The sequence below is a fragment of the Vombatus ursinus genome, unplaced genomic scaffold (assembly GCF_900497805.2).
Source record: "Vombatus ursinus unplaced genomic scaffold, bare-nosed wombat genome assembly UNPS02014770.1, whole genome shotgun sequence".
In the NCBI taxonomy this organism is placed as follows: Eukaryota; Metazoa; Chordata; class Mammalia; order Diprotodontia; family Vombatidae; genus Vombatus; species Vombatus ursinus.
Genome location: NW_020954548.1, coordinates 4407952 through 4418167, shown reverse-complemented (window position 1 = coordinate 4418167; position 10216 = coordinate 4407952). Strand labels below are relative to the sequence as shown.

General features: G+C 35.0%; 1 pseudogene; it reads left to right on the top strand.

Annotated features, from left to right (window-relative positions):
- Window positions 1-4114: 4114 nt before the first annotated feature.
- Window positions 4115-4499, top strand: LOC114043607 (annotated as a pseudogene).
- The last annotated feature ends 5717 nt before the right edge of the window (window positions 4500-10216 follow it).

Sequence of the window (10216 nt, the reverse complement as noted above, 5' to 3'; positions counted from 1 at the left end):
TATTTTCCAGTTTTCCCAGCAGTTTTTGTTAAAAAGTGAATTCTCATCCCAGAAGCAGGAGTCTTTGGATTTATCAAATAGTAGATTGCTATAGTCATTGGCTATTGTGTCATTTGTACCTAACCTATTGCACTGATCCACTACTGTATTTCTTAGCTAATACCAAGTAGCTTTGATGATTGCTGCTTTATAATACAATTTAAGATCTGGTACAGTTAGGCCACCATCCCTTGCATTTCTTTTCATTAATGACCGTGGTATTCTGGAATGCTTGTTCTTCCAGATGAATTTTGTAATCCAGCTCTATAAAATAATTTTTAGTAGTTTGATTGGTAAGGCACTGAATAAGTAATTTAATTTAGGTAAAATTGTCATTTTTATTATATTGGCTTGGTCTACACAAGAGTAACTGATATTTTTCTAACTATTTAGATAAGACTTTATTTTTGTGAAATGTGTTTTGTAATTGTGTTATTATAATTCCTGGGTTTGTTTTGGCAGGTAGACTCCTAAATATTTTATAATGTCTACAGGAACTTTAAATGGAATTTCTCTTTCTATCTCTTGCTTTGTTGGTAATATATAGAAATGCCAGTGATTTATGGGGGTTTATTCTATAGCCTGCAACTTTGCTAAAGTTGTTTATTATTTCAAATAGTTTTTTTTTTTAGTTGCTTCTCTAGGATTCTCTAAGTATATTGTCATATCATCTGTAAAGAGTGATAGCTTTGTTTCTTCATTGCTTATTCTGATCCCTTCTATTTCTTTTCTTCTCTTCTTGTTAAAGCTAGTATTTCTAGCACAGTACTGAATAACAGTGGTGATAATGGACATTCTTGTTTCCCCCCCGAGTTTATTGGGATTGCTTCTAGCTAATCCCCATTACATATAATGCTTGCTGATGGTTTTAGATAGGTCCTACTTACCACTTTAAGGAAAATTCCATGTATTACTTTGTTCTCTAGTGTTTTTAATAGGAATTGGTATTGTATTTTGTCAAAAGTTTTTTTTTCTGCATCTGTTGAGATAATCATATTATTTCTGTTAATTTTATTATTGATATGGTCAATTATACTTATAATTTTCCTAATATTGAACCAGTCCTGCATTCGTGGTAGGGAGGCTTTTCTATTTAAGAAACTAGTTTTTTATAACTCCATGTACAGTATCCAAAAGAATACTGTGGCAATTTGGCACAGAAGAAAACTAACATATTACGTAACATATTTGTGAGTTAGGATGGACAGTTCAAATCCCAGCTCTTTCACTTGATGCTTTTTTTTTTGTTCTTGAGCTAGTCACTGTCCCTTCTCTGGGACTCAGTTACTGCATCTATTATAATAGCTAGCATTTATATAAGATTTGGAGAAAAAATGCTTTGCAAATATATCAATTTATCCTTATAACAACCCCAGAGGGAGTTTCTAGTATTGATCCCTTTTTTACAGTTAAGCAAACAAAACCTGATAGAAATTAAAATGACTTGTCCAGGACAACATGACTAGTAATTGTTTGAGGACACCTTTGAACTGGAGTCTTCCTAACTGCTTGTAAGCAAAGCACTTTACAAATTGCTAAGTGCTCAAGAGTACTCTTTATCATTGACTGGACCATTCAACTGCATAACCAATATAAGTAGTTATCTAGATATGAAGAGGAAGATGATGTAGTTCTCTCTCTCCTGTTCCATACACACACACACACACATACACACACACAGTTTGTGAGCATGTGTGTGTGTGTGCGTGTACACATCATCTGCAGAGTGATATTTTTGTTTCCTTGTGTATTATATTTCCTTCAATTTCTTTTTATACTTTTTTTTCCTTATTGGTAGCATTTTTAGTACTATATGGAAGAATAGTGATGATAATGGCCATGTTGCTTCACCTTAATCTTATTGGGAAGGATTCTAGCTTGTCCTCATTACTGATAATGGCTGCTGGTGGTCTTAGATAATTACTACATATCATTTTAGAGAAAGCTCCATTTATGACTGTGATTTCTAGTGTTTTTTTTTTAAACAGGAATAAGTATTGTATTTTGTCAAAAGGCGTTTTTACATCTATTGAGATAATTATGATTTTTTTGTTGTTGTTGAAATGGTCAGTTATGTTTATAGTTTTCCTAAAATTGAACAAGCCCTGAATTCCTGATTTTAATCCCACTGCTCCTAGGATATGATGTTTGCAATATATTACTTTAATCTCCTTACTAGTATTTTACTTAATTTTTTTGCATCAATATTCATTAAGGATATTGGTCTATAGTTTTGTTTCTCTGTTTTCACTCTTCCTAATTTAGTTATTAGAACCATATTTGTGTTTTAAAAGGGCTTTTGTAAGACTGCTTCATTTTCTATTTTCCCCAATAGTATATATAGTATTTGGAATTAATTATTCTTTAAATGTTTAAATGTTTGGCAGATTTCATTTATAAATCCATCAGGTGCTGGGATTTTTTCTTAGGAAATAATTGATGGCTTGATCAACTTTATTTTCTCAGATAGTGTTATTTAAGGTTCTGTTTCCTCTTCTGTTGATCTGGGTAGTTTTATATATATATATATATGTATGTATATGTATATAGTAAATGTTCATCCATTTCAATTAGACTATTAGATTTATTGGCATATAATTGGGTAAAATAGTTTCTAATAATTGGTTTAATTTCATCTTCACTGGTAGTCAATACACCCTTTTCATTTTTGATGGTAGTAATTTGGTTTCTTTCATTTTTAAAAATAAAATTATCCAATGGGTTATCTATTTTACTGTTTTTGAAATAAAACCAGCTCCTACTTTTGTTTAGTATTTTAATATTTATTTTTATTTACTTTCCATTTTAATCATCTCTACTCTGATTTTCAGGATTTCCACTTTGGTATTTAATTGGAGATTTTTAATTTGTTACTTTTTGAGTTTTTTTATGCCCACTTCATTGATTGGCTCTTTACTTCATTGTTATAGGTCTTTGGAGATATAAAATTTCCCCTAAGTACTGCTTTGACTGTATGTCATAAATTTTGGCATATTGTTCTTCTTCTTAATGAAATTATTGATTGTTTTGTTCTTTGACCTGCTCTGGCTTTAGGATTAGATTATTGTTTCCAATTAAGTTTTACTCAGTTTCTACAATGCTATTGAATGTAATTTTTACTGCAATATGATTTGAAAGGGATGCATTTAATATTTCTGCATCTCTATATTTACTTGTGAGGTTTTTATGCCCTAATACATGGTCAGTTTAGTTTAAGAGCCATTTAGCACTGAGAAAATTGTATATTTCTTTCTATTCCCATTCAATTTTCTCCAGATGTCTAACACATCTAACTTTTCTTAAATTCTATTTATCTCCTTAACTCCTTTCTTGTTTTTACTTTTTTATTAAATTTTTATCTAGTTGTGAAAGAGTTGAAATCTCCCACCAGTATAATTTTATTATCTATTTCCTCCTGTAAATTATTTAACTTTTCCTTTAAGAATGTGTATGCTATACTTTTTGGTGCATATATGTTTAGCATGGATATTGTTTAATTGTCTATAGTATCTTTTAGCAAAATGTAGTTTCCCTAATTATCTCTTTTAATTAGAACTGTTTTTTGCTTTGTGTGAGATCATGACTGCTGTGCCTGCTTTTATTTTATTTTTTTGCTTTAAATAGTATTTTATTTTTCCCATAGTTACATATCAAGAAAAAATGTAGTGTACATTTTTACAAGATTTTGAGGTCCAAATTTTTCTCCTTCCCTTACCTCCCCTCTTCTGAAAATGGTAGACTGATACAGTTTATACATATTCTATCATGTAAATATATTTCCATATCCATCACAGTTGTGGAAGAAGAAACACATCAAGAGGCTTGGGGCAGGAGAGGGAAGTTCAGTGGGTGGTTGGGTGGGGGAGGTAGGTCCAGGACTAAACTCGGTTGCCTCCACGGCCGTCGCCACTGCCATCGTGCCATCCAGTCGGTCTTTGGACCCAGCGTTACCACAGGAGCCCAGTATTAATTACAGAGCTTAAGAGCTAGAAGAGACCACCTTCCAATTCTAGGACACCATCTTCTAATTCAGTCCCCTCATTTTACAGTTTCCGTGGCTAGGTGAGGATCCAGAATGGGAGACTAACCGATTTGGGAGCAGATTGGATCCAGCTTTGTGCAACGTTACTACCAGTTATTTGATAATGACAGAACTCAATTAGGAGCAACATATATTAATGCATCTTGCCTTACATGGGAAGGGCAGCAATTCCAAGGCAAAGCAGCCATCGTGGAGAAATTGTCTAGACTTCCGTTTCAGAAAATGCAGCACAGCATCGCAGCTCAGGACCAACAGCCCACCCCTGACAGCTGTATACTCAATATGGTGCTGGGGCAGCTAAAGGCTGATGAAGACCCCCATCATGGGATTCCACCAGATATTTCTATTAAAGAACATCATCGATGCTTGGGTGTGCACCAATGACATGTTCAGGCTAGCGCTGCACAACCTCGGCTGAGCCTCCTCTTCCCAAGGCACCCACGCTGATTCCTTCTCTCTGCTCTTCCTTATCTTATTCATACTTCCTCTTCCCAGGCCCCTCAGAACACTCCAAATATAATACACAAACCTGCAAGGCCACGCTGGGCAGTGGCATCATTATTTCAGTGTGTTGTGCGTGCTGTTCGGACGTTAGACTAGCTGCAGCTGACAGAAGTTTGTGTTGTATCAGCGAATGCCTTAGAAAGAAATGCAAAAGGTTGTCTCTTTTTTTTTTTTTTAATGTACTGACAAGTTGCTCTGGTAACCCAAAGAAATGAAAGAGAAAGCAGCAGCTGCGTGTTCAGCTCCGACTTTGATTTATTCAGATGTTCAATGCCGCATTATACAATAAAACCAGGAAAATTTTTAAAAAAAGGAAGAAACAGATCAAAAGAAAAAAAAACACTAGAAAGAATAAAACAAGTGAAAAAATGCTTTGATCTGCATTCAGAATACATCAGTTCTTTATCTGGATTTGGATAGTATTTTACTTCATGAGTCCTTTGTACTTTTCTTGGATAATTGTGTTGCTGAGAAAAGCTGTCATTCATAGTTGATCATAACACAGTGTTGCACATACTGTGTACAGTGTTTTCCTAGTTCTGCTCATTTCACTTTGCATCAGTTTCTACAAGTCTTTCCAGGTTTTTTTCCCCTAAAACATACTTGTTCATCACTTCTTATTGCACAACAGTATTCCATTACATTCATATAACACAGTTTATTCAACTATTCCCCAATTGATGATCATCCCTTCAGTTTCTAATATTTTGCTACCACAAATATGGTTGCTATAAATATTTTTGCACATGTAGATCTTTTTCCCCCCTTTTTTATTATCTCTTTGGCATACAGACCTAGTAATGATCTTTCTGGAAACTTGGTTTGGTTGCCCTTTGGGCATAGTTCCAAATTTCTTGTCAGAATTGTTGGATAATTTCTCAGTGCCACTAACAGTGCGTCAGTGTCCCAATTTCCCCACATCTTCTCCAACATTTATCATTTTCCATTTTTGTCATATTAGCCAATCTGATTGGTATGAGGTTGTATTTAAGAGTTATTTTGATTTGTATTCTTCTAATCAAAAGTGATTTAGAGTACTTCATATACCTATAGATAGCATTGATTTCTTCATCTGAAAACTTCCTGTTAATATCCGTTGATCATTTATCAATTACGGAATGGATTGTCTTCTCATAAAATTGACTCAGTTCTCTATATATTTGAGAAATGAGGCCTTTATCAGAGATGCTTGCTTTAAAGATTGTTCTCCAGTTTTCTGCTTTCCTTTTAATCTTGGTTTCATTGGCTTTGTTTGTATTAAAGTTATTCAATTTAATATGATCAAAATCACCTATTCCGCATTTTGTAATGCTCTCTATCTCTTGTTTGATCATGAATTCTTCCCTTCCCCATAGGTCTGACAGGTAGACTATTCCTGGTTCTTCTAATTTGAATCCTTTATTGTCTATGGTATCACTTATCAAGATGCACTTTCCTTTCTCATCTCCCTCAATCAGGTTCATTTTTGCTTCCACTCTGTCCAAAATCAGGATGGCTATCCCTGCCTTCCTTACCTCAGGCAAAGTACAGCAGATTCTGCTCAAACCCCTTGCCTTTACTCTGTGAATCTCTCTGCTTCATGTTTGCTTCTTATAAGCAACATATTTTAGGATTCTGGTTTTTGATCCACTGTTATCCAGCTCCATTTTATGGGAGAGTTCATCCTGTTCACATTCAGTTATGATTACTACCTGTACGTTTCCTCCATCCCATTCTTCCTCTTCTTTGTCCTCTCTCTCCTTTGACCTTTTCTCACCTCACCTGTGTTTTGCTTCTATTTACCACTTCCCCTGATCTGCCCTCCCTTTTGTCAGTCCCCATCCCCCCTATTACATGAGTTCCTCCCCTACTACTTCCCTGTCAGGTAAAATAGATTTTATATTTAACTGATTTTATATATATATATATATATATATATATATAGCTATATCTATCTATCATCTATCTATCTATCTATCTATCTATCTATCTATCTATCAAATTAAGTCAATACTGATGAGAGTAAGGTTCAAGCATTACCCATCACCGCCCCTCCCATCCTCCCTTCCACCATAATAAGTGTTTCTCACCCCTTCATGTGAGATAATTCACCCCATTCTACCTCTCCCTTCCTTCTACATCCATTGTACTTCTCTTTCTTCTCCCTTAATTTTTTTGTCATTCCCTCAAATTAACCTTATACCCATACCTTCTGTCTATGTATATTCCTTCTATCTGTACTGTTAGTGATACAATTTTTAAGAGTTACAAATATCATCTTCCTGTGTAGGGATGTAAACAGTTTAGCTGTACTGAATTCCTTATGTTTTCTTTTCCCTTTATAACTGTTTATTCTTTTCGTGTGTCTTGATATTGGAGGTCAATTTTTTGGTTTAGTTCTTTTTGTTCCTTATGAAGACTTGAAATCCTTCTATTTCATTGAATGACCTTTTTTTTCTTTGATGTATTAATCTTAATTTTGCCAGGTAAGTGGTTCTTGGTTGTAGTCCTAGCTTGTTGCCTTCCAGAATATCATATTCTGTGACTTCCAATCCTTTAATGCTGCAGTTGCCAAGTCCTGTGTGATCTTGATTGTGACTCCCTGATGTTTTTTTTTTTTTTCTTTCTGACCACTTGTAATATTTTTTTTCTTGATCTGATAGTTCTGGAATTTGGCTGTTATGTTCCTTGGGGTTTTTATTTTGGGATCCCTTTACTAAGGTAATAGATGGATTCTTTCCATGCCCATTTTGCATCTGATTCTAGGACATCCATGCAGTTTTCCTTGATAATTTCTTGAAAGACGCTGTCCAGATCCTCCTTTGTATTATGGCATTCAGGTACTCCAATGATTCTCATAGTGTCTCTCCTAGATCTATTTTCCACGTCAATTTTTTTCCCATAAAGCATTTTACATTTTCTTCCATTTTTTCATTCATTCTTTCTTTTTTTATTAATTTATTTTGATTTATCAATAATCACTTCCATATGCTTTTGAGTTTAAAATTTTTCTCTCCCTTCCTCCCCACCACCCTCCTCAAGACAGCACACAATCTGATATAGGCTATACATTTAATTTTTATTAAACATATTTTCACATTAGTGATGTTGTAAGTAAAAATTAAAACCAATAGAAGGAACCATCAGAAAGAGGAAAGAAAACTCAACAGAAGAGAAAAAAATAGCAATTCAACTTCCATAGTTCTTTCTTTGGACGTGGGTTTTTTTTTTCATTCTCTTGAATATGTTTGATTGATTCATCATGTCTCATAGTCATTAGCTTTGCACTTGTCCACTTTTAAGGGGTTTTTTTCATCAATTAGATTTTGTACTTTCTTTTCCATTTGACCAATAGCACTCTTTAAGGAGTTCTTTTTTTTTGGTGGATTTTTGTATTTCCTCTTCCATTTGGCCAATTCTACTTTTTAAGCAGTTTTCCAAGCTTTTGACTCTTTTTTCTTAATTCTTTTCCAGTACTCTCATTTCTTTTGCCAATTTTTCTTCTACCTCTCTTATGTGATTTTTAAGCTCCTTTTTGGGCTCTTTCACAAGTTCTTTCTGGGCTTGAGACCACTACCTATTTTTCTTTGGGATTTTTCCCAAAGCCATTTTGCCATTGTTGTCTTCTTCTAAGTTTGTGTGTTGGTCTTCCCTGTCACCATAATAACTATATGGTCAGATTTTTTTCTTTTTTTCCTTTTTATTTTTCTTTCTTTTTTTTTTGCTTATCTTTTCTTTGGCCTTTTTCCTTTCTTTTAAGTTTGATCTCTGCTTCCAGGGTTCAAGGAGCTCTGTCTTAGGCTTCTTGTGTCAGTGGCTGCAGGACCTGGCTATTTACCTGGTGATACATTGATGCTGTCCTAAGGCCCCCAGCAGACCCTTATGTCTGGTGCTGTGCTAAGGGGGTAGGGGGTAGCTGGCACTTTTTAAGGCTGTAGGGGTCTGGCAACTTACCTGGTGTTGAGTTGGGGTCCTAGTACTGATATCTGGCATATGCTGAGGTCAGGTGGGGATTTTCTGTGTTTTCCTGGGGCTACACTGAAGTTCCTGGAGTATGCCTGTTTGCCTTGGGCTACACTGAAGCACATGGTGTTAATCAAAACTGAAGTCTGCTGTTTCCCCTGGGTATGCTAAGGCATATAAGGGGGTCTGGTGTTGGTGTTTGACTGTTCGATCAAACTGAGCTACAGGATCTCCCACTGGTTTGCTGAAGTGGGGCTTGTCTTTGGCTTGCTGGGATGCTTCCTGTCTTGGAATGTGCTTTCTTTTTACCTGAGGGAGATGGACCTTTCTTGACAATCCTCCATGTCTCCCAGGCTAAAAGCCAGTTTTACCCTATCTTCCCACTGGTTCTGCTGTTCCATGCTTTGTTCTGTGGTGTTATTTTGTGGTTATTTGGAGGTAAATATGGGAGAGCTATAGCAACTTACTGCTTAATCCTCCATCTTGGCTCCTAGAAGATTTTTTTTTCTTCAGCTGGATCAACATATATTCTCCTCTAGCCTCTACCTTCACTCTGTCTGTATGTCTCTCTGCCTCAAGTGTGTTCCTTGTAAATTACTTATTTTAGAATTATGGCTTTTAATGCACTCCACTATATACTTCCATTTTATTTGTGAATTCACCCAATTCACATGCAGAGTTACAGTTATTATCATTTTATTTCTTTCCACCCAAATTTTTCCACCTGTTTATGCTTCTCTCTATTCTTTCACCCTATCCCTCCAAAAAAAGTGTTTTGCTCATGATGATATCCTTCTTAAATTTTCATTCTCTTTTATCAGCCTTTCCTTCTGTTATCATTGTCTTCTCTTAACTCCATATACAGCAACAGATTTCTATACCCCTCTAATGTGTTTTTTCTCTTTTCAAGCCAATTCTGCTTAGAGTAAGGTTCTAGCATTGCCTGCCAACTCCCATTTCCCCCTACACTGTAAAAGATCTTCCATGCCTCTTTTATATGAGATAATTTACTCCATTCAACCTTTCCTTTTCCCTTTTTCATAGTGCATTCCTCTTTCTCATCCATTATTTTAATTTCTTTTGAATATCTTCGAATCTTTGTCAACTCACACTCATGCCCTCTTTCTATGATCAATCCTGCTAACTGTTTTTTTAATATTAATAAAATTCTTAGGAGGTACAAGTATCATCTTCCCATGTAGAAATGTAAACAGTTAAACATTTTTGAAGCCCTTATGATTTATCTGTCTTATTTGCTTTCATATTTTCCCTGGCAGATGCATTTGAAAGTCAAATTTTGTATTAAGCTCCGGTCTTTTCATCTAGGATGCTTGAAAATCCTCATTTTTATTAAATGCCCATTTTCCTTTCTGAAGTAATATACTCAGTTTTGCTGGGTAGATGATTCTTACTTGTAATCCTAGCTCTTTTGACCTCTAGAATATCATATTTCAGGTCTTCTATTCCTTTTAATATGGAAGCTGCTAAATCTTGTGTTATACCAACTGTTGCTCAATGATATTTCAATTGATTCCTTCTGTCTGCTTATAACATTTTGTCCTTGACTTGGAGCTCTGGAATTTGGTTATAATATTCCTGGAAGTTTTCATTTTGGCATCTCTTTGAGGATGTGATGATGGATTCTTTGCATTTCTATTTTATTTTCTGGTTCTAGGATATCAGGACACT